The sequence below is a fragment of the Marmota monax genome, unplaced genomic scaffold, assembly GCF_021218885.2.
Source record: "Marmota monax isolate L192 unplaced genomic scaffold, Marmota_monax_Labrador192_F-V1.1 WCK01_AAM20220418_F8-fsc00232, whole genome shotgun sequence".
NCBI lineage: Eukaryota > Metazoa > Chordata > Mammalia > Rodentia > Sciuridae > Marmota > Marmota monax.
This window is the reverse complement of record NW_026695232.1, coordinates 2,475,254-2,501,258: the sequence shown is the minus strand read 5'-3', so window position 1 is coordinate 2,501,258 and position 26,005 is coordinate 2,475,254. Positions and strand designations below refer to the sequence as shown.

The 26,005-nt window shown below is 40.9% G+C and overlaps 2 pseudogenes; one reads left to right on the top strand and one right to left on the bottom strand.

Moving 5' to 3' along the window:
* Positions 1 to 986: 986 nt before the first annotated feature.
* LOC124088780 (cleavage stimulation factor subunit 2 tau variant-like) lies at positions 987 to 5,994 on the top strand (annotated as a pseudogene).
* Positions 5,995 to 23,849: 17,855 nt separating this feature from the next.
* LOC124088779 (phosphatidylinositol 4-kinase type 2-beta-like) lies at positions 23,850 to 25,453 on the bottom strand (annotated as a pseudogene).
* Positions 25,454 to 26,005: the final 552 nt, after the last annotated feature.

The following is a 26,005-nucleotide window of genomic DNA, read 5'->3' as shown; positions in this document are numbered from 1 at the left end:
TGCCAGTTTCTGTTGTAGTTTATGTATTTATGAAATTTCCTATTCTGTATATCTCCTTTAAGTAGAATTGTTTAATACTTGTCTTTCTATGCATGGTTAGCACTTAACATTATGTTTTCAAGTTCATTCATGTTCTGCATACATCAGAGCTTCATTCCTTTTCACAGCTGAATGATACATTACATGTATATAAAACATATTGCTTATTCATCCACCCATCTAGGGACATTTGGGTTATTTTCACCTTCTAGCTAACATGAATAATGCTATTATGAACACTGGTGTGTGAGAGCCACTGAGTTCAGTGTTCTTGGGTATATGCCTAGAAGTGGATTTGCTGGATTACATGATAATTTTATGGTTAATATTTGAAAAGCTGCCATACTGTTTTGCAGGTTGGTTACACAATTTGCATCTTTACCAGAAAACAACAGGATTCCATTTCTCCACATTCCCATGATTATTAATTTTCCACATAGTTTACAATAGCCAGGTACCCTGTGGTTTTTATTTGCTTTTCCCTAATGACTAGTAATGTTTTCTTGTGCTTATTGGCAGTTGTACATCTTCTCTGGAAAAATGTTTATTCAAGTTCTTTTACAGACTAAGTTGCTTCTTTGATGTTTAGTTGTAGCCATCCTTTATCAAATATAAATCGCAAATATTTTTTCCCATTCTGTATATCATCTTCATTATTTATTTAATTCTATTTTAACAGATTTACTAAAGTACAATTATAATAAACTGTGCATACTGTATGTATTTAAAATACATGATTTTATTTATTTGTGTGGCCCAATGGGGCAGTGTACTGAGCCTTTTCATTGTGGATGGAATGTAGGCAAGTAGAACACAGTTGTGTACTAGTAAAGCCTCTCCAGGGACCCATGATTAGGCAACAACATATTTGGAAAGAGCTACATGAAAGGTATGCAGTTGACTGTATATCATGAACCTACTCATATTAAGATATTACCCCTGGAAATATGGAGACAGGTGCTTGGACTAAAGTGTGCATCCTGGCCCCAGTACAGGCCTTGGGCCTGGTCCTGTGGAACACAGAAAGTGTATATCAAAGTGCTAAAGTAGGATGGAACACAGCTGGAGAGGTGGCTACGACCTACTGGCAGGTATACTCCTACCTCCAGACCATCTTTTCACCCAAGTACAGACAGGAACAGAGACAGTGAGCTTTGCAACCAGTGTGGGATTGGTATATTGATCATATTGACACTTTGACAAATAGTCAATGACATAAATATGCCTTAGGAGCTGCTGAATTTTTTTCCAAGATTTCTCTGGTAAGAGAGTTAATCAAACCACCACTAGCAAAGGTCTTGAGAAGTTGATGTAATGTATGGATATCCACACTGGCCTGACAGTGACTCGGATACCCATTTTGTAGACCATCCTTTTCATGAGCATCCCTAAGTGTTAGATAGAAGTTAGTAATGATCACTGGAACACAAACCAGTAATGTAGCAGGGTCACAGGGTTTCTTTGAGTTGCCTTTAATGAATAATCAAGTAATTTATACAAAAACAACCTGAGAATAAACAGGTGGAAATAAAGGGAGCCAGTTAAGAAAGATACCAGGAAGGAACAATCAATGGAACTAACATTGATCCTGACAGGGTCTACTGGGATCATTGTAAGGCTGGGGTTAATGGTCATAGATTTCTTCATGTATTTCAGAAGGGAAATTTCATTAGTAGAGCAGGTGCTCTAAGATAAATGTTGCCAGGTTCTTGACCCCCCAGCACCCACATTAACATGGGATTGACTTATAGACGAAGCCCCCCCTCTCCCAAATGGGATGATTGCCCATGACAGTTCTGGAAAGCACCAACTAGGGTCAAAAATTTCCCAACCTAAAGTGAAGGAGAAGTTGATATCTGATTGGTGAAGAGTGCAGAAAGTGGACCCCTGTTCTCATGGCAGACATAAATTTGGGAGTATCATTAAGTTCCCTGGGTCATTCTCTGCTCAGGGGTGACCTACTGGTGCCCTGTTTAACTCTTTCATTTATAATCAAATTCTCTTGTTTGGCTTTTCATGACTGACTCTGAATTTTCTTTTGCCAGAAACAAAAATGAAGGTTTAGAGTTTTGGCCCCTCACTCAACTGTGACACTAAGCACATGATGTAACATGGCACTTTCATTTTTCATGTGATCCTCTTGTTAAAGGGCTTATTAAAGTAATTGATATGGGACCATACTAGGCAAACCATCTTGGCCATCTGAACTGGAGTCTTTGGAGGTATGTAAATAAATGTAAGCACTCATAAGGCTGGCATGTCGTCCCCTTATGAGCACCTGGAGCCCTGGTCCCTGTCCCAAGCTCTGCATGTCTAAGCTGTGCATCCCGATGCTATGCTGCCAGAGTGGATACCCAGGCAAAGCTGCTGTTTTACACACTGTATTCATTAAATCCAGGGTAGGGGACAATTCAACTGGGGCTCAAGGGACTTGTTTACCTGGGGATGGGTTAGCAATTTCTTGCAAGAATGTAAAAAGCCACCAGCCTTCCTAACTTGATCCCTGTTGGTTCTGTTGGATTCTGGACCTGTGGTCACAGTTTATTTCCTGAGTAGACTAAAAAAAATTTTTTTTAAATACCTTGGGACACTACAGTTGATCTCCTAGTCTGGTATGCCATTCAATTTCAGATTTAGTAATCACTCGCAGACCCTGTGTGTTGGCCAACATTAGCCCCAGTTGCCGCTGCCATGATGTGTTACAGAGACGATACCACCAGAGCCATCTTTTTTAGTTATTAATTTATTTTTGGAACCGGGAATTAAACTCAGGGGCACTCAACCAGTGAGCCACATCCCCAGCCCTATTGTGTATTTATTTAGAGACAGGGTCTCACTGAGTTGCTCAGCACCTTGCCCGTTGCTGAGGCTGGCTTCCAACCCATTGTCCTCCTGCCTCAGTCTCCCGAGGGGCTAGGATCGCAGGTGTGCGCCACTGTGCCCAGCCCACCAGTGCCATCTTGCTGGATGGCAGATTTACCTTTGCAGGTCCTTATACAACGTTTACTTTTTCATCCCTACTTGTAGGCTTTTGCTGTTCTTGCTTTTTTCTCTGGAACCTGTGCTGTTATCAAGACAAAGGGTGTTTGCTCCCATGATATCACGCACCTCACATCACACATGAAAACCTAAATTAAGGCCTTGTCTGTTTCTGTTCCCTCTTAGAGAGATGATAAGTCATTTATTTGGTTCCTGGAGTTCCTAGGGGACAAAAAAACGGGTTGTTACTATCATTTCAATAATTCTTGTTTCATTTTGTGCTTGTGCTTCTACTGCTGTATCAACTCTGCTTATAAGCTGGTCGGATGGCCTTGTAGCATGCTATTACACCATGCCAAAACCTCACAAAAGCTCGGGTGACACCACAAAACGGAGGCACATGAGATTGTAAGAGCCGGTCATGAAAGGTGGAACTTATGCCCTTAGCTTGACATGACTGCAGTCATCTTGAGTCCTAACCACCATGATTCCTCCAGGATAGCCCCAGTTAGTTATTCCTGCATAGGTTCCCAGCGTAGTACAAGTAGACAAAACCATCAGAGTGATATAAATAGAGCTTTACAACCAGACCCTTGCTCCAGGAATGTGCCTGACTCTGACAAACCTCCATTTCAGCTAAGACATTCACTTTTGTCCCAAACCCTATATACACCTCTCCTTCTCACCCAAATTGTGGGAATGCAACTGATCTTGCTGCCATCCAGGACCACATTTTTGTCAGAAACTCCCAATAAAATGCACTCTGCGATCCTGGATCAATCTGAGTCTCTTTCTGATTTCATGGCACCCTGGTGCTTGATCTCATACATTGGGACTGGGTTGTTCTGAAATGATAGCTCAGAAAACAGTAGGAAGCCTCACAATGAGGGTCAGAAGTGCTCTATCTTGGACTAAAATTAACAAACTATTTCCATATAAATTCATACATTTTTTCATCAATGGAGCACTTTTTTAAAAAAAAAACTCATACATAAAGGAATATCTTAATTTTTACAATATTAAAATATTTGTGTAATTTATGCAAAATTCATCCTTCTCAGATTTGTTTGATTTAATTTTCTTCTGTGTCATGGCATAGTTTATGTTTTAAATGTGATAAATCTACTCTTGTAAGGCAAATTTGTTCAGACTCCTGTCACAGGATAAATAAACCCCATGAGGAGTCATTCTCTTTTCATAGCTAAAGCAAAATTTGCTCCCTGATTCTCCTTGTCTATATCTCCCATTTACATGCCTGAGTTTTTTTCCTATTGCTCTCTTAACTCATTGGAGAAGAATACAGAGATTTATGATTTCTGATGGTTTGACTTACCATTTTGCAACTTTGAATTGGCCCAAAAGTGTACCCATACAACCATTCTGGGTTGTTGGGTTTTGTTTTTTGTTTGTTTGTTTGTTTTTTACATTCAGTATAATATAAATATTCATCCTGCAAAAGTTCAATGGGCACGAGTTCAGTGGCAGAGGCCTCGGGTGGACCATGCTACCAGTTAAAAGAAAAAGGAAGAGTTTTAGAGACCAAGCTCTGCCGCACCCATCATTGACTCACCCTATGGAGACCCCATGGATCCAGAAGATGTCCCGAGTCAATTACCAAAGCAGTTTCCAGTTTTCCTCCGCAGCAGATGTTTGAGCTAATGAGGCAGATGAAGCTCTGTGTCCAGAATAGTCACCAAGAAGCTCCAAACAGTTTACTTCAAAATCCACAACTGGCTTATGCACTGCCAGCAAAAGTAGTGATGCAAATCATGGATCCTGCAATTGCTCTGAAAATTCTGCATCGCAAGGTACATGTCACACCACTGATTCCAGGCAAATCTCAGTCTGAGTCCAGCCCCGGCCCTGGTCCTGACCCTGGGCTGTATCCAGGACCTAATGTTCTACTCAACCTACAGTATCCTCCAGCTCCTTAGCCTCAATACCTGGCTGGAAGACCCAATAAGGACATTCCTCCTCTGATGCAGACTCCTATCCAGGTAGAATTCCAGCTCCAGGGCCAATACCAACAGGAGTTCCTGGACCTGGTCCTGGTTCCTTAACTCCTGGAGGAGCAATGCAGGCACAAATTGGAATACCAGGAGTTGGCCCAGTGCCCTTAGAACAGGGACAAGTACAGATGTCAGATCCTAGAGCTCCTGTGCCTCAGGGACCCATGACTGGTGGAGGCCGACCTCCTCAAGGACTGTCAGGAGGTGCTCCAAATGACCCACATGGAGGGACTCTGCATTTAGTTTCTGGAGAAGTAGAACCCAGGGGCTATCTGAGTCCACCCCTTCAGGGTCCCCACATGCACCATGCCTCTGGTCATGACACCTGTGGTCCTTCCTCTCATGATTTGAGAGCAGGGGCCATTATCAGATCCCAGATTACTAAGTGGAGAGCCTGCAGGACCCACGATAGATGGAAGGGGGCTACCTATGGATGGAGAGGAGGTAGAGGTTCTCAAGGGATGAGGCTTGAGCCATGGAAACGGAGGTCTTAGATACAAGAGTAATGGAGACAAGAGCAGTGGAAAGCTGGCCATGGAAGCCAGACGGCTGGAAGCAAGAGGATTGGAGATGAGACGCCCTGGGCCTAATTCAGGAGGCCCCAGGACTGGTGGAAACCAGGGTCCTGGTCCCATTAATAGAGGGATAAGTGGTCCTGAGGGACCTAGACAGGTCCCAAGAATTTCAGGAGTAGGAAATCCTGGAGGTGGCATGCATGGGGGCAGGCCTACAAGCGGGAGGAATGCAGGGAGCAGGTATGCAGGGGGCAAGCAAGGAAGGTGGAGGCCAGCCAAGAAGTTTTAGTCCTGAGCAGAGCCAGGGAACTCCAGAGGACCAATACAAAGCAGCTTTGATCATGCCGCTTCTTCAGCTGACCGCAGGTCAGATTGTCATGCTGCCTCCTGAGCAAAGGCTGAGTATCCTGATTCTAAAGGAGCAAATCCAGAAATCCACTGGAGCAAATTGAAAGATTTAAAAAAAATACTTGGCTGTAGTTTCATAGAGCTTATTCTGTAGCATAGAAAATGGGTGCAAGAAGCTGACTTCTGCATCCCTGCACTTTAATGATTAGGGTTTCCCTCCTAGAACTTAATCACATTTCTTGTTCACTGTTTTTCTTTTTAGTTATACATAACAGTAGAGTATAATTTGACACATTTAATTGAGGGTAGGGGGTAAAGGGAGTGGGTCTCTCCACTTTGTCACTGAAAATATGCAAAAATAACTCTGAAAATGATTATATCAAATAAGATTACAAAGAGGTTGCAGCAATATTACAGTCTTTACAATATGTTAACTACATTTTTAAAATATTGAGTAAAACAATGTGAAAACTGCACATAAAGACTAAAAGGAGGGCTGGGGTTGTGCTCAGTGGTAGAGCACTTGCCTAGCATGTGTGAGGCCCTGGGTTTGATCCTCAGCACTACATACAAATAAATAAATAAAATAACTAAAAAAATTTCTACAACTAAAAAATTTTTTTTTAATTAAAAAAAAAAGACCAAAAGGTGACCTGTAAATTTTAATGTACTAAGATAGTTTTAAGATTTGGGGTTGTATAACACATTTACCTCAAAATTGTAAGAAATATATTTTTGGTAAACCATTCAAAATACAAAATCCTACTTTGGAGGTAATAAAGTTTTGTTCTAAACATTGTTTTAGCTTAGGAATTATTTTGAAATGTTAGAGCTAACAGGATGAGTTTAAATATGTGGTTTTAGAGAGTTTTTTTTTTAAGCTGTGTTACTGAAAAATCAAGGAATCCACCTGGTTTAATGTTGCCTCATTTATTCTTCTGGTTCAGAGACCAGCAGTGTTCTGCCCTGGCCGTGCTGTGATGCTTTAAAGGGATAATTCTATGATAAACCCGGTTACTTAAGCCTTCTCTGATGAGACCCAGTAATTTCTAAGTATCTTCCTATTTATCATCTTTAAACCCTAAATCTGAATCTGAGTAATTCTCACATCCTTCCCAAAAATCAGTATCAAAGGACCATTTGGTCTGAATGAGTACATGCAGCAATGAGCTTTTCATAAAGACTAGATGGTTTCTTTCAGTACAGCTCCCGGTTCCCTGGTAACTAGCTTCCATATATAGATAGTGTCCATTTGGTCAATAAGAATCGGGAGTTAAAAATCTGAGTCTCAACATCAGCATGCCTTTTTTTCTTGTTTCCTAATCTGCTTTTTCTATTTCCATTGTATCAGATAATTGAAGCAAACATAGGTAGAGATGTTATAGACTGAATATTTTTGCTCAGTTGACTTATGACTCACGTTACATTTGACAATAGTCATTTAATCCTAACATACTTACCCATAAAATATACTTAGAATCAATAGTAAGGTGGAACTTAACACGTTTCCTTAATTTGTTTTGAGGATGTGGACACATAAACTTTTTATCACAGTCGAAGTAGTAATTAACAGAAGAAATAAACACCCAGATAACCAGGTGATTTTCCTCTGGACAAGGAAAACCAACATCTAGTTACAAAAGGAAAAACATATCTTTTAATACAAGGACAATGTTGATACTTAGAATTGAAGTTATTTTCCCTTTGCCACGCTTTTACATTTTAAATGGGTGATTCATTCTCATTTTACAAAGTTTTCATTCCTATGCTACTGTCTGCTGTTTGCTTTGCTCTTTGTTGTGGTGGTTTATACTGCTAAGTTTCTTGTGTTTTCTGTTTCTCCTGTTTTAGAGGAAATAACTCACCTGTGCATTTGTGAAAGTTCTAGTTAATATTCATTTAGAGTTGGTTTGGTTACTTTGAAATTGTAGTTGCTTTATCCTAAAGTTTTCTCTGAAGGGCTCAAGTTGTGAAAACCATTAAGTGTTATAGTCTTTGTTCTAGTAAAATCTCTGCATTTTTTAATGAAAAATAAATAAAAATATTGTACCATTAAGGCTGGAAAAAAATAAATATATACCTGGATTTATAGAAATTTAGTTATTATTTCCATGGTCAGAATATTTTATTTGCTTAATTATAAACATTGATCTAAAATGATTATTTCCTATATTTAGCTATGAACATTGATCTAAAAATGTTTTTCTTTTTGTAAGAAAAACAAAAAAATCTCTAAGTATTTACACTGGACAGAAATTAGAATTGACATCCTTCTTCTGACATGCTTTATAAAGACGACAGTGCTCAGGGAGAGTACTCCTCTCTATCAGTGACAGAACTGAGCTCAGAAGCCAAGTCCTGTGACTCTTGGTCCATGTGTTTCCTCTTCCTTGTTGTGTTTAATCTAAAATATGTTGAGGCTGTGCTGATAAAGTACAGAATGCGTGATTCCATCTTTTCTGTGATGAATGTTGGGACAATAAATGCTTTACTTGGGAATGCTCACTCCACAGCCCAGATAGCAGTACCTGCATTGTCTATTCAGGAAAATAAACTAAGGACCTTACTCAATCTGTAGATTGGAGACATAAGTCTCAGGTTGGAGAAAATTTCCTGAAATAATGCTCAGACTGATTTGGCATTATCTCTTCTTTTTCATCCATTTCTAGTAGGAATCATAAGCTTATGACCTCTATTGCCCCATCCTGACAGAGACTATCACTTCTTGCATTATCTTTTAAAAATTTGTTTATTTATTGTTGTTATTTTTAGTTATACATGACAGTAGAGTGTAATTTGACATATTTGTACAAACATGGAGCACATCTTACTCTAATTAGGATCCCAGTCTTGTGATTTATACCTGATGTAGAAATTCACCGTGGTGTATTCATATATGAACATAAGAAACTTATGTCAGAATCATTCCACTGTCTTTCCTATTCCTATCTCCCCTCCCTTCCCTTTCTACCTCTTGGTCTAATCCACTGAACTTCTATCCGTGCCCCCCCACCCCCCCACCCCACCCCCTGCAACCCTGTGTGTTAGCATCCACATATCAGAGTCATTAGTGCCTTTAAATCTAATCAGATTAGAGAAGCAATTCCAGAAACCCAGAATCCATTCAAGAAACTCTTCCTTAACATTCTGCTTTTTATAGAACTATTCTTGTTAGAAAAGTAGTAGGTGCTGTACAAAACTGTATAGGCTACACCTTCATGTGACTGTTGGCACAGTGGGTTTGCTTATGCCAGCATTACCACAAACGTGACTCGTGTTGCTCTGTGATGTCACTAGGCCATAGGAGCTTTTTAGCTTCATTATGATCATGTGGAGTCACCTTCACATGTATGGTCTGTGGTTGTTAGATATGTCCTTAGGCTGTGCATGACCATTTATGAATTGGCATAATCAAGGGGTCCCTCACTCCATCCAGAGGTGAAGGCCAGTGCATTTCCACATCATAGCATCTTTCTGGGTTATTTCCTGCTTCTATTTTCATAGGAAATACAGACATGGTAGTCACCAAATTTCTGTACTGCATGCTAGTAATAAAGCAGTTACCATTAACATCTAGTTTACTCATGTTTTCCCTTTTGTAAATAATCATATATACATATATATATGTGTGTGTGTGTGTGTGTGTTTCATATGTATAACCTTAGTTAATTTGTATTAATTTATTTTTCCAGCTCTATTTCAATTATTTTTATTACTTAATTTTTTTAAAAAAATTGTTTGTTTTGTTTAGACTTTCTCATTTATTAACAAGTAACTAAATCGTGGGCTTCTTTAGGTGTTTAAATAATAGTGCAGTATTATTTAAGATCCTGTTGTCAGAATAAATGATTACCGAACTGAGTTACAGTGATTTAAACTCAGTGATAAAGGTAATATAAGGTAGAAGAGAGAGGATGAAAGGAGAGAGACAAGGATCTCATGTCCTAACCTTTAAAGTCTGGACCTTGTATAGGGGGAAGACTTACCAGGAGGACTCAGAGAACATAGTACGTAGTTTTACTCATAGCTATAATTTATTACAGCAAGAGATACAAAGCAAAATCAGCAAGGAAGACACATACTGGTAAAGTCCGCAAGAAATGGGCACAGGCTTCTGAGATTCTTCTCCCAGTGGAGTCACACAAGGCAAGCTTTACTCCCCCAGCACCGTGAAATATTGCCAACCAGGGAATCTGACCTGAGCCTAGCAGTCCAAGATTTTTATGGGGCACGTGTCATGTAGGCATCCTCGGTCTAGCACGTATTCCAATTGCAGACTCTCAGAAGGAAAGCAGGTATTCAGCAAAACCCTACTCTGTAAATACTTTAGGAAGAGCAAGCCACTATCATTATCATCAGAGTTGTGGGTATTTTTCCTCAAATCCAAGTTCTTGGATGCTAGGCAAGAGCCAACATTGTAAACATGCCATTCTAAGGGTGCCAACGAGTCTCTCTGTGATAACTCTTGCCCAAACAGACCTCCATCACTTTCATGTTTATATAATCTTGCACATTCCCTCACATCCCAGCCAATTTTCAAATAGTTTGTTACCCTTTGTTGTATGCTGGGGACAAAAATGTAAACAAACAAAAATCAAAGAATGTGCTGTCTGTCCAGCAGAAGAAAATGACAAAGAAAGGAATAAGTAAAATACGGTGTGGTAAGTACTAAATACTGTTAATATGTCTGAGAATATACACTTGAATCAGGATTGTGGTTCCTGATATTTATCACGTTTACAGAATAAAATCTACACACAGCATTGCAGTGTTTGTTAAATTTCTAGGAAATTGGCTTACAAATATGTTTGATAGTTGTAGAGGAAAAAAGAGAAAGCTCTTTGAAAGCTCATACATCCCATCAGGGTGCCGTGGCTCAAACCTGTAATCCCAGAACTTGGGAAGCTGAGGCAGGAGGATTGCAAGTTTGAGGCCATCCTTAGCAAAGTAGTAAGATCTTAACAACTTAGTGAGACCTGTCTCAAAATTTAAAAAAAAAGAAAAAGGGCTGGGGATGTAATTAATGATATGTTGCTCCTGGGTTAATAACAACAGACAGTCCAAGGAAAACCGATTAAGATCTTAACAAATTTTACTATCAGGCAAGTTATAAATATTTTCTAATTCAATGCAATTTATCAGTTTGGATGTTTCTGAAGAGTCAACACGATTTTTTTTGTAATATGTTTCCAATTCCCTTGTATTTATACAGCAGTAGCATCACCTTAATGCAAGTTGTAAGATACATAAATGACATTATTTGCAAAGAAATAAATAATGATCACTGCCTCTAAAAGATGAGGTCATCTTTTAAAGTACTTTAAGAAAAATGGGCTGGGGCAATTTTAGGCTCCATTCCAGGGAATCATAACCCATATTAATGTCTCTCCTATCTTTTTTTTTAAATTTATTTTGCAGTTTTGTCTTTTTTTATTTTTTATTTTTTATTATTAGTTGTTCAAAACATTACAAAGCTCTTGACATATCATATTTCATACATTTGATTCAAGCAGATTATGAACTCCCATTTTTACCCCATATACATATTGCAGATTCACATCGCAATGGAGTATTGCTCTGCAAAATCATGGAATTTGCAGGGATATGGATGGCATTAGAGCAGATTATGCTAAGTGAAGCTAGGCAATTCCTAAAAAACAAATGCCAAATGTCATCTTTGATATAAGGAGAGCAACTAAGAACAGAATAGGGAGGAAGAGCATGAGAAGAAGATCACCATTAAACAGGGACGAGAGTCGGGGAGAGAAAGAGAGAGAAGGGAAATTGCATGGTAAAGGAAGGAGACCCTCATTGTTATAAAAAATTACATATAAGAGAAAGTGAGGGGAAAGGGGAAAAAAACAAAAGAGAGAAATGAATGACAGTAGATGGGGTAGAGAGAGAAGATGGGAGGGGAGGGGAGGGGAGGGGGGATAGTAGAGGATAGGAAGGGCAGCAGAATACAACAGACACTAGTATGGCAGTATGTAAAAAAGTGGATGTGTAATCTCTCCTATCTTTTGATGGACACTTTTGTGCATCAAAAGATGGAATTTGTCATTTGTGTAAAACTCACAGTAACAACAGTCCTCTACTTTTACACTGCAAGATGTTCATTTGGAAAAAGTCAAAGAGTAAAAACTGAGGAGCAACACCAAGTGAGAAAGGGCGATTGTAACTCCTCTACCTCCATGGACCTCTCCTCCTGTTCTTGCCTACAGAGGAGCAGCGGTCTAGGTTTCTGTACCACCTCAGACCTTTCTGTTCCTCACCAGGAACCCCACATTCTCTCATCAAGCTCTGCTAGCCTGCTCTCCTCTGTGGGGGCATTGTTATCCTTGGTGATTTTCTGCAGGACGTAGAAAGTTCACTAGAACACATGCAGTAAATACTCCTCAAATTCCATAGGTTCTTGGACATGAGTTTATTGATGCAGGACAGCCAGGACCCCAAGCTGGCCAGCACTCCTGACCCAAGACACAGTTTTGGTTGCTGCCATCCACTGATGCCATCTTTCTGGCCTGGATGTCACAGCCAAAGCATGCAAAGTGCAAGATGAGGGTGAGGAGAGACCGGGTGATGCTGTCAGAAGAATCCAACTGAAGAGGTGAGCCAGGCATTCCCAGTGCAGGAAACAGATATACTCACTCTCCGGCATAGAGGCTGGGAATTGGCTGAACTAGGACTTTGCAACAGTCCACTCAGTAAGTCAACCTTTCTCCTGAGGTTGGGGATGGTGGTGAAGTGGCAGCAGTAACACTGTGTTTGTCTCAGACAGTCTCCAAGGTACCTGTCAGGAGCCCACATGCATCTTCTGCACCTGGTGCAGAAGCAGCTTCTGGAACTCCTGCTTCCTATGGACTCTGAGGCCCTCACTGGGCCAAGTTAGCTCTTCCGGAGTTGTCTTCAACATGATCAGGTGGAGAGGGGTTGTCGCAAGGGACTGGATCAACTGTAAAATGTTAGTAAAAAGGTAGAACATGGGTCAATCTTGATGTCCCATATCAAGAATAACTTTGCAGAGTTTGTTCTGGGTAAAGTAAGGTAAGGTTTCATGGTAAACCAAAAGGAGTTTGGGCAGGCCCTTTGGGGTTTCCATCTTATCCTGTGATGGGATCTCAAGCCACATTTTATTGATCAGATTCTCAAAAACCACTAAACTGTACATCATTGCAGTCATTCCCAACGCTGGAGAGAAAACCGAGGCAGAATCTCCAGGCTCCTATTTGCTGGACAAAGTTATTAGGAAGCTCCTCAGTCTCGCGTGTTCTTGTGCGATCGTGGGAGAACTCTGTCCGAAAATCCCCAGTGCCCAGGGGGGCTTCTTCAGATGCCAGGCTGGCCGGGGAGTGGGTGGCTCAGGGTGAGCTGGCCCTTGGGCTTGGGACGTGTCCCGCCGCCCAGTTCAGCTCAAGGTCCCAGCAAGCTAGGGAAGTCCCCCGACCCTGCAAAGACAACCGTGACCCCACCGGGGCCCGTGGGGACCCTCTCAAAGAGCCTCCTGGAGGATCCCCAGGGCAATTCATCCAGACCCGCCGGTTCCTCCCCAAGAAAATTGGAAAAAGCAGGAAAATGGGGCGAGGAGGGCAGGGAGGCTCAGGGCCGCCTGCCTGGGGACCCCGAGGGGCAGGGACTCCCGGGCTTCCGCGGACAGAAGCGGTGGCTGGCCCCGCCGGGAGGCTGAGGGGGCGGAGGCTGAGGGGGCAGAGGCTGAGGGGGTGGAGGCTGAGGGCCCCGGCGGAGCTGCTCCCCTGGTGGCCCGCGCTGTCCCCGTCCGCCTCCCCCCAGAGCGTCCTGCGCGCCGACCCCGGAGTTCATCGACTTTCCATGTGACACCTTCCGCGTAGAGTCGGAGACCAGCCCTCTGTGTGCAGCCACCACCGAGGCACCGGGCCCTGGAGCTGGGAAACACCCGAGGGCCGTTTTTCTCCGCTTGCCTCCCTGTTTAGACCCTCATCTCGTTCACGAAGGTCGTTGCCTGAGAAGAATGCGAGAGTGCGCGACCTTCCTCTGCACGGACACTGACCCTCGACGCCTGGTAGCGAGACGCATGGTGAGACCGGGGGAATCGGGAGCCCGGGACCACTCGGAGCTGCGATGTGCCTAGTTCTGTTTTTAGCCTGGAACTCATCAAAGCTCAGGAATATAAAAGGAAAGGCAGTGGAATCTCTCTAGCTGAATCCCGTTGAAGAGGTTCTATCAGCCACGCCCCCCAGACTCCCCATAAGTTTGAAAATCACCAACAAAGGAAATAGGCGAAGAAAAAAAGATGGGTAGAACCAGTTCTCCACACAGCCCCGGTGTTAGCTTCTCATTACTATGACATGTACCCGAGATGATCAACTTATAAAGAGAAAAGGTTTATTTCAGATCAAAGTTTTGGATATTCTCGTCAGTACTTGATTGGCCTTATTAACAAGTTTTTCAGGCTGTAGCCAAGCAGCACATCGCGACAGGAGTGGGCAGTGGAGAAAAACTGCTTACCTCATGCCTAGGAGCAGAGGAGACAGAAGATGAAACCAGGGTCCCAATATTCCCTTCAAGGGCACACCCCCCAATGACCTATTGTTTTAGTCACCTTTTTATTGCTGTGACCAAAATACCCAATAAGAACAGCACAGAGGAAGAAAAGTTTATTTCTTTTCATATGTTCAGAGAGGTTTCAGTCCATAGATAATCAACTAACTCCGTTATTCTGGGCTCAAGGTGAGGCAGAATGTCATGGAGGAAGGACACTTTTGAAGTCCACTCTTCCTCCCTCTGCCTCTCCTCCACTAAGCAGCCTCGGGCCCTCACTTTCTGCACTAATTCAAATGTTGAACCCCTTGTTTCCCAGACACCTGTCTGAACTGGGTAGGGCTGTCTTCAGTGCCTACAGTCACACTGAAGAGCATTTCATAGACTCCTGGACCCTTCCCTGGGCATGTACATCTCTGAGGTATGGCTCTCAGGAGGGCACAGGTGTGAAAAGCACTGTTTCAGTTCATATTGTACAACTTCCTGGCCCAAAACTTATAATAAAATACTTTGTGCTGAATTTTGTTTTGAAGTACATTGAAGATTTTGAAATGAGTGGATGAGGAAAAGCCATTTCAGTCAAGGGGATTAGCCAAGCATAGAAAGAGGGGCAGGAAAGAGTGGTGCTCACAGTGACTTTTGGCAGCTTCTAATGGATGTTAGATTGCTGGGTTGACATGTAGTGTGGGGTCCAAGACGGTTGTAGGGGAGTAGATGAAAACAAGGTTGAAGAATTGTACTGGCCGGTCTCCATTAGCATAAACAAAACACCCGAAGCTGGGCACTTAAGTAAAAATCAGGTTTGTTTATCTCACAGTGTTGGAGGCTGAAAGTCCATAATCAGACAGTTCCTAGTTCAGTCTCTGGTGAGGGTCTTTGAATAGATGGCACCATGATAGGATGCACGTGAGGAAGAGAAATCTCATGGCAAGACAGGGAGTCAGAGGGAACAGTCTTACGTTTTTCTTCCTTTTTTTTTTTCCTTCAAATTGTTTTAAATAGCTACTCTATCTTGAGACTTAACCAAGAGTCCCATGAAAATGGCCTTAATCTTTTCAAGGGCACGGTCCTAATTGCTTTCACTAGATCCTACCTCCCAGCACCTCAGCACCCCCCCAGTGAAGACCAGCCCCCAACATATGAACCTTTGGAAAACAAACCACATCCAAACTACAGCTGCAATGATTGATATTAGAGAAGGAAGTCCTTCAGTTTGAGCTAAAGCTTTGAGGGTTCATTTTCTAGGAAAGGGAGTCAGGTTTTTTTTAATGAATGATACCATGACATAACTATGATTGAGGACCACACATCAACCGTCATGTGTAATAGCAACTGAGAGGGGAATAGATGCATAAGACAGGATGCGAAGGTGAGACACCACTCAAAAATGGCTCAGGTGCTGGAACACAGGGAACCAGAGGGTGCTCCATCAGCTGCAGCAAAGTGCAGACCAGAAAGAAGTGATGGAATATAAAGTTTGTGTCACACAGCTCTGTGTGAGCTGATGCCACACTCAAGGGGCGATGACATAAAACATTTCTACATTTTCTTAAGGTTAAGTGTCCAAGTTAAGTAGGAATGATTTTTTTTTAATTGGAAAAATCAAAATTCCATTCTTAAGATTTTTTAAAAATATATATCTTTAAATATTTATTTTTTAGTTGTAGTTGGACACAATACCTTTATTTTATTTATTTTTATGTGATGCTGAGGATCGAACCCAGGGCCTTGCACATGCTAGGCGAGCACTCTACCGCTGAGCCACAACCCCAGCCCTCTTAAGATTTTTAATGGAAAACATTTCCATTCTTACTCTTCAATGCAGCATAACCTGTGGGTACATTTTGAATAAATGTGCTAAGTTTTCTAATTTATTTTTAATTTCCAGGATCTAATTTATTATAAATTTCTGAAGGCTTTGCAGTCCTCGATTAAACTATATCAGCATAACTGAGTCAAGAACTTAGATGTACTTTTTTTCCTGTGTGGTGCTGGGCATTGAACCCAGGGCCTTGTGCATGCAAAGTAAGCACTCTACCAACTGAGCCATATCCCCAGCCCTTAGATGGACTTTTAATTTGAGGTCCTATCTGTAATGGTTCTACCTTGTCTTCCATTATTGCTATTTACCTATAGCATTTCTTACCTTTAACATTGCCCTGTACTCACACTGAATTCAAGAAAATCTAGCCTGAATTAACTTCTGGGACAGTATGTGGTAATTTGAGGAGGCAAAATAAATTTTCAACAAGAGTTTCTCCAAAAGGGAGAAATAAAATAAAATAAATAAAAGTTTGAACAAGACATTCCAGCAGCCCAGCTCTCCCAGGCACCTTCAAGAGTTATTCCCTGTGTTTCTGTACCCTTTCTGCACCCACCTTAGCCAGATTCTCTTTATGAAGAAGAATCCCACTTCCATGTTTTAATTCGGCCTTCAGTGTGAGAGTAATTTTAATGAAAACCCCTCATTTCTCTCTCTCCAGCTTCCCGGGAACATTGGCTTTTACTCTTGGGGAAGGGAAACATGGAAGGTCAAGTCACATTTCTCTTTGTCTTCCTTTAAGCAGAGATTTCTGGTAGCCAAAAGGACCCCATGGTGAAAGTGGGGGTAAATAAACTTCCCATAAATTTTATTCTGTGTATTAATAAAACTTACTGGTTCTCAGCATTCTATATCAGTTTTTGTCATAATTTACCAGAGTGGAAACAATCCAGATATCCTTAAGGAAAATGAATTTAAAAATCGTGCTACACCCATATAATGAAATACTCATTAGTGGAAAGAATAAACTATCGATTTATGCAACATGGATAATTCATAAATCCATTTAACTATAAAAGCAAAATCCAGATACTGAATGTGATCTATTCCATGATTCTACTTGTTACATTTTAAATATGGAAATACTGTAGGCATGAAGAGCAGACTGGAGCCTGGGGAGGAGCTGCTCAGAGGAGCAAAGCACAGTGGATGTCTGGGGTGATGGAACCATTATGTACCACGACTTGGTAGTCATGTGTGTGGCCCTGTACCTGTGTTAAAATCCATAGCTGTGGAACATTAAGTGCACAGATGATCTGTGCTAACTCCTAAATGATCTGTGTTAATTCTAAATAAAGATCCATGAGGTAGAGGAATGACCAAAAAGGCATATAAACAATCACAAATGAACCTAGTTCTATCCCTGATGAACCACATAACCACACTGACAGGTGGGGAAGAAAACAAATTAACCTAAGCCACTTTAAAAAAAATGATCTTGCCTGGATATCACAAGACCAAAGACAAAAGGAACTGAGAACAAATACTCTGCTCTTATCTAGTTGGTATACTGGGCACCAAGTTAATTCTGAAATTATGTTATGTCAATATTAAGGTTGGAGAAAAGAACATACAAAATATGTTTCACGTAAGAACATGAGTCCTCTAGAGAGAATCCACATTGAGTGGTGGCTTGGCCTTTGCCTGAGATAGAAATCCTGAAGACATGGCTCCAGCCCATCTTAGGACAAGGGAGTCACACAGATAATGTGAATTTCTTAGATTCTTCTCCCTCTCATTACAGTTCTCTATTACTCTTCCCTGATTGACTTTTAATGGGATGGACCTCCTGCATGTGACGTCTTTCCACACCTCCATCTCCTCATGATATTCCTAAGCAACACAAAAGCACATATCTTGGAATGTAAAAACCTCAGCAATTTTGGCTCCAAGTATGTGGTTATCAAGGCTCTGAAATGTAGACTGTGGCAGAGTGGGAATGTTTCCCAAACAGTAATCAAAATCTTCAAGTGATAAAAATGTGAAAGTGATGAAGCTTGGTATAGCTTATCCTGGGGAACAGGAGTGTAAACCTCATTGAATGAAGAGAACCTAAAGAAACAACACTGCTAATTGCTAAGGAAAAACTAATGAATTTCAAATAGGTTTGTGGGGGTGGAACTGTGGTTTCTTTAGACTTTATTAAATGCAATTCAACCTAAAATATAATCTTTGTATTGTGAAAATAGCTGAAAAGATTATGGTGGTGTTTACGATACAAATGAGAAGTCTGCACTCCTGAAAATTTTGTTTTTGTTTCATGCAATAATTCCCTAGATTGTCTGGAGTTTTCAGATCAAGAAAATACACCTTTGGAGCAGGGATTATGGCTCAGAGGTAGAGCACTCATCTAGCACGTGCGAGGCCCTGGGTTTGATCCTCAGCACCACATTAAGATAAAGGTATTGTAGTTGGCTACTTCTAAAAAATAAATGTTAAAAGAAAAAAGAAAATACACCTTTTACGGGAGACAATGCTGAAGAGTTCCACACAGTAGCTTGCCACATCTCTAATGGCCAGATCACCGTTGCAGGATCTTGATTCAACTGATCATTGAATCATACTCTGCGAGTCAGAATGGATGTATTTAACATCAAAACTACGTATGACTTCCCCCACCCCAACATTCAGTCTCACTTCTATGTATGCAAACACCTTTTCTGCTATTGAGTCATATAGCTTCAACCATGAAGAATGAAGCTCTCAGAATCTGGTGATTTTCACACTTACGCCACTCTCCCCCATGGCCACCTGCAAGTCCTCGGCCATTGATTCTCCACCCGTTGATGGAATGAGGTCTTAGGCTCCTGCCTAAGATGATCCTGTGTGCTCCCTTTTCTTTTCACATCTAGGTTTGTTTGTCAAGAAATTTAGAACCATTGCCTGAACCCAAAGGAAGGTGACTTATTTGGAAAGCAACACTATGCCTAACACATCTCTACTTGAAATAAAACTTTATTATTCATCATAAGTGAAAATTTGCCTTAAAGAGGAAAAGTAAAGTGAATCTCATGTGTCTGTGAATCAACTGGATCGTGTCAACTCTGTGTTCTTATTAACTATTTTGTCCCAAGCTCACACTCTGAACAACATTGTTCAGAAGGCTGCAGCTTAGACGGTGGATACCCTGACTCATGTGGTAGAATTGGAGTGTGCCTTTCCCTCAGGAAGATTCTCCATCCCTGCTCTGCTCAGTGTGGCACTGCCCTGGATGTGGCCAATTACATGAGAGAAGTGATGAGTGTTTATTCTAATAAGCACGTAGTTCTCCATATTTATCTTTCCTTAGTCTCTGTGGTCCTGGAACACACACACTAAGGTGGAGCTTCTGTTAGCCTGAGTCCCTGAGGGCCTAGGACAATCAACCCCCTGTCTTCCAGAAGGCTATTTTTGCCATGCAATGACTAAGAAAAAAGTTTATTTTGTCACTACAGCAAAACGTTACCCATACTGACATAAGCATATTTATTTACCTTTTATATCTTGTACTTTTATTACATAGATCTTGCTTTATTGCTACGAAACAGAAAACTACATAATACCTTCTATTATATAACTATTCAAAATAAAATTAAGTTTATGAATAAAATCTCTATACTATTACTTTATTTGGTATAGTATTTAAAATGATGTTCTGGTATACTCTTCATGGAGAATAAAAAATTATTACATTGTGACTTCATAAATTATGAACTTGAAAAATTGTTCTGGGAAGGAAGCAAGTATAGAAATGAGTCACTGATATCTACATTTATTTCAGAACACTGACAGTCAAAAATCCAATTAGAAGCAGGCACGGTGGCACATGCCTGTAATCTTAGCAAATTGGGAGGCTGAGGCAGAAGAACGACAAGTTCAAGGCCATCCTCAGCAACTTAGTGAGACCCTGTTTCAAAATTTAAAAAAATAAATAAAAAGGGCTGGAGACATGGCTCAGTGCTTAAGTGCCCTGAGTTCAATCCTTAGTACCAAAAAGTTTTTTAAAATCCAATTAGATATTAGTTTTTCTATTAGAAACAAATCCTCATATTTGTTTCCTATTGTGCTTGTAACAAATCATAATCCCCTTGGGGACATAAAAGATGGCAAATCTGCTTAGCTTTGTTCTGGAGGCCTTGGGAGACAACTCCTTGCCTTTATTTTTCTTCTGGAGGCCTCTGACATTCCTTACATAGCCCCTAGGTCCTCCATTTTTAAAAGCCACTCCTAAATGTAGGGCAACAGGCAAATAGATTAAGGGGTGACAGAAATAAATTTGACAGCTAATTTGTGCACTGTTGTATTTCATTTTAAAATGTGTTTTCATTAGGAAAGATGGTGGAATGAGGTGGACATTATTACCCTAGGTACATGTATGAAGACACAAATGGTGTAACTCTACTTTGTGTTCAACCAGAGACATGAAAAATTGTGCTCCATTTGTACACTATGAACTGAAATGCATTCTGATGCATTGTATAAAAAATTAGAATACATAATTTTAAAAAAAAAATACAATTTCAGAAAAATGTTGAAGGGTAAAGAATAAGGGGGAGGTCTTGTTTCCCAGAGTTGACTCTAGACTCATGACTTTGAGTAGGTATTTTTGCACATGATCTTACATCAAAGAAACAAACACAGAGCCTACAATACACAGCATGGATGTGGACAGTGGCTGTAGAAACTACTTGGCTCTGTAAATCCCTCTCATGAGAGAGAATTTATGATGACAGGCCCTAGGTTGCATGACTAGACCTCTGTTTTTTTCTATTTTCAGTGCTAAGGGTTGAACCCAGGGTCTCCCACATCTAGGCAAGGGCTTTTCCACTGAGCAACCCCCCAAGCCCTATCAATCATTGTCTTTAATGTTGACCTGAAGAGCTTCAGGCCACAGCTACTGCAATTTCCTTTGCCTTCCACTCTTATTTTCCTCCCTGATGAGTTATGATTTCCAAGTTGGGAGGCACTGCTTTTAGGCCTCGGCTATGATGATCAGATCAGAAGTGGTTTGTATAAACTGGAGAATGGCCTATGCCATAGTCAGCATGGATTGCCATAGGGAGTACCAAGTCTGGGTGGCTTAAGCAAATGAAGATTGATTTTCTCACAGTTTGAGATGTACAGCATGGTTGTGTTCTGGTAAGGGCTTCCTTCCTGGCTAACAAATAGCCACTTTCTCTCTGTGTCTTCGTGTGACACAGAGAGAATGAGCTGTCTGCTGTTTCTTCTCATAAGGACATTAATCCCTTTGTGGGAACCCCACTCCTGAACTCCACTAAACCTGGTTACTTCCCAAAGGCTCCATCTAAATACTGTACATCTGCATATTAGCTACGCACGTTGATATTGCTGATTCCTCTCAATAAATGTCATTTCTTCATTACAAGAATGACAACTCTTTCTTGGAAAGAAGAAAATGCAATGAAGAAACATAAAAAGGTTCTTGTAACTTTTTTTTACAGCCTCAAGACAATGAATTTTATCACCTTTAGTCTACCAGGTTTTTCAATATGCTTGTTGAAAAAACACAATATTTAAATAAGAATTAAGTTCATGAAAGTTTACAAAACATAGCCAATGTACCCTACCTTGTAATTTTATCTTAAATATGTCAACTTTACTTTTGTAGCATGGTCAGACATTTAAAAATATATTCACATCATTTTAAGATATAAAACAGTGGCAATTCACTAAGTTCTCCATTATAAAAATTAATATAGCAATTCTCAAAATACTGAAAAAATTGTTTTATGAAAATCAGACCCACATCACAATAATGTATATCCTTTATTTTAGATACATCTACAAAAGGCACATTTTGATTACTAGTATTTACCAAAAGATAGTACTTTGAGTTTTGAATTTTTTTTAGTCATTTTTCCTTTTTTCTCAAAACTGAGCAAATGGAAAGTTGTAGAAGACAGGAGGACACAGGTTTCCAATTAGCTCCTCAAAGGCAGCAGTGTGCTCATTCATCACACCTGTGAACATCAAGACAATGATTCAAGGAAGAGAGACTGCTGATTTGTCCTACAGCCTAGAATAACTACCTGAATACATTTTACATTTTTACACAAAATGACTCTTTTTTTTTTTTAATCATGAAACAGTGAACCTAAAAAACAAAAGACCAAGACTACCAATTGCTTGTTTTAGTCCAAGTCTTGATGTTACTAGCTTTGGGACTGAAAAAGAAATTAAACTTTTCTCCTCTGGAATCACATCTTTATACCACACTCATTTCAATTTAAATCACTCAGTGACTTAATAATGTTACAAATTCCAAGAATGTGAGACATACTGATATTCAAAATAAAATATAAAAGTAAACTTCAAAATCAAATATAAATGACTTGTGGTTTACTCTCATGTTTCCCTCTAATTTAGGCTAATAATAATCTAAAATCAACTCTAATTATAACAACATCTATAATTTCAAGCACCACTATTATTTTTAAGAACTTATTATTAAGAACTCCAAAATGCAGGTTGCGTACAGCACTTGCCTAGCATGTGTGAGGCACTGGGTTCAATTCTCAGCACCACAAATAAATAAAATAAAGGTCCACTGACTATATCTATCTATATCTATATCTATCTATCTATTTTATATATATATTCCAAAATGCAATCCAATATACACTTTGGGGTATGGTTTTCTTTTCATACTTTTAATAGTAATTGAAGTACTAAAATGAACAATACCAGTACCCTAAAGTATGGATTAATCACTTGATCCCATGTAAGAAACAAAAGGGAATTTTTAAGGTTATTGTAAAATTTTAAAATACTAGAGATCTACCTTATATTTATATTATTCCCCTCAAGTCTCATTTAAGTGTATATTTGTTTTTTAAAGGGGGAATGTCTTTAGATGTTTTTCCTTACTAAAACAAAATAATTCTTCAAAAATATTCTAAGGTGCCAGGTGTGGGAGCACACACCTGTGATCCCAGTGACTGGGGAGGCTGAGGCAGGAGGATCTTAAGTTCAAAGCCAGCTTAGTGAGGTCATAAAGAACTTAGCAAGACCCTGCCTCAAAATAAAAAAGGGTTGGGAATATGACTTAGTGGTTAAGTGACCCTGGGTTCAATTCCTGGTACATCTCCCACACATACATACAAAAATTCTAAGATATAAAACAGAAAATGGCCATCTGTCACTTCAACAAAATATTTAATTTTTAGGTCCCCCCAAATGACCACTTCAGCAGCACTTATTCAAGTTCCAAAATAGCAGCTTCTAAAATTAAGGCAGTATTGCTTTATTCTTACCTATTTTTCTACTGACCTCTCTGTTAAAGTTCACAAGGATGGTTTCAGACTTACCAACCCTCAAAGGCTTTTTGTAATGCGATTTAAGAAGAGTTAACAAGAACATTTTCCTCAATGCTTAAAAAAATATAGAAAATGTTATTGTATTAAAAGTCAACAAATATCTAATTTTTCTACTTGAAGTTATACAGTAATCATTGTCATTGTAGCTGTGTAAACCACCAATTTACCTCTTAAACTAACAAACACAAAATACAAATTTTCCACAAAAAATACAATGTACAATACTTATCACTTCTTTCCTGATATAGACATTTAATATTTGGACAAAAACTAAACTTTTGATTACATTCAAAATGTAACCTTTTTAAAGACTTAAATTATTCGAAATTTTGGCATCTGGAACTCCTAACAGCAGATTTACATCACTGCAATGTTTTAATGATGCAATATGCCCTCCTGCTACCAGGAGGGGAAAAAGTGGCTTCCTGCAATGGATGGTCTGGGTAAAGGAGCTGCCAGGCTGTATAATTCCACCCTGACTTCCCCTTTTACTGCCTTCCAGGATCACACAAGGCATCTGTACCAGCTGAACAGGACTCTTCCCATATCTCAACGCCTGAATAAGTTTTTAAGATCTGACCCCTCATCACAGACATCTGACTTTCAAAAGTAGCTTTGTTAAAACTCTGTCATACTAAAAAAGTTCATAAAGATCATCACATAGATCTTGCACAAAGCTTATGTCAGAAATCCATGTCAAAACCAAGTTTCTTATTTCTTCAGAAAAAGAAACTTTTTCTTGAGGAAGTCATGCCCAGTGACATGGATATGTTCTCCATTCATCAGGACGTTTAAAGGGAAATGCTAGGCCATTATCAATTGCAGCTATTTTTGTTAGGTGCAGGACAGGCTGAGTAAGCTGTCTACAGGGCATGCCAAACAAAGTTAGCTGCAGGATGACCTGGCCACTCAAACCTTCTGTCTGGTTCTTTATCACCTGTTTGCTTCAAGCCCAAACGCCCAGGCCCCTGCTCAAGGCCAGCACTTAACCCCCTTGTGTGCCAACCATGCAGCTTACAAACCCAGAGACCCTGTTAGATTTAGGCAGCACAACAGAAGGGCTATAAAAGCCTTTCCCAGCTGCCCCCCTCCCACTTCTTTCCTTCTTTCTTTTCTCTTTGTTGCACTGCTGCAGTAAAGATCTCTTGGTTGCTCCCAGTGTTGTGGTCACTTTTCTTTCAATTTTAATAAGCAATTCTTTTTCAGTGATCCAGTTTGAGTCCTTGCGGTCAATTTCCTTTTTACATTTCTCCTTTTCATAGCTGGCTAACCAATTATCATTTCCCATGTCTGTATTTCAGGTGATGAAATCCAAAACAACTAATCTTTCAGGTTATGACTGAAATTGTTTTCTAATATTCTCAGGCTAAGGATCAGCTTCAAATTTCCTAAGCCAATATTCAGCCTCCTTGAAACCTTCAACAAATAACTGAAAGGAACCCTTAGAAGGGAATCCTATTCAATGAAACTTTCTACCTACTTTTAGCACTTTTTGCCTCTTGCTTTTGCACGGTCAATTGCACTGTAGTGAATGTCTCACTGACAAACCAAACCACCTTTGCTTTTGGCACAAGGTCCAGAAGGTTTTCATCCGCTAGGTAGACCCCAGCCTCAGAAAGGAGTCCTGGTCAGGAAGCAGGCAGGCTCTGGCAAAGCAGTAAGGGCAACAGACTTTGTGGACCTATTTGGTCCGTTTTGGATTCAGTTGACCACAAGGCTCTTCTAATTTCGGTTTAAACACACCAATAATTTTCCTCTTGGGATCCTTTACAAAGTAACTTCCACTTGATCCTTAGAGATTCTTTCTGGAAAAACTCCCTCTTCGATTGCTTGTTCCGCTCTCAATATAACATCAGCAAATTCTGGATCATGCAAGAATGCATTCACCGCTGAAGTCACGGTGTCAGTCACTTTGCTGTGTTGTCCTCTTCAGTGTCTGACTGCAGCTTGGACTCGCTTTGGGAGGGAGCCTGAACCCGAGGGATGGTGCGGGCGCAGGGCGGTAGGCGAGCAGCTGCCCCCCACCCCCCAAGACCGCGAGAGACAGAGGAACCGGATCCCGTCCTTGGGCCGGAGCAGGGATTCCTGGCCGCGGGGCCTGGCCGAGGGCGGCCGCGCCCTAGTCTCCAGCTGCCTCTGGCAGCCTCAGGCGTGCCCCCCGCGCCTCTCCGCGGCCGGGCCCAGGTGATCCGCCGCAGCCTCGGCGCCAGCCCCTCCTCTTCCTCGGTTCCGGCCAGGCTCGAGGGCTCCGCCACGGACTCCTTCTCCGCCTTCTGCGCTGAGACCCAGAGCTGCCCGGTGCCCGCACCCGGCCTTGGCGTCGCGGGGAAGTGGAGCGGGCAGGTGACACCAAGGCCACCTCACCAGTTCAAGGACCGGATGGGTGCCCGCCTCAGCTGTGGCCGCCAGACCCCATGGGCTCTGGTGCGCGGTGGGGCGCGGTGGGGCGCGGTGGGGCGC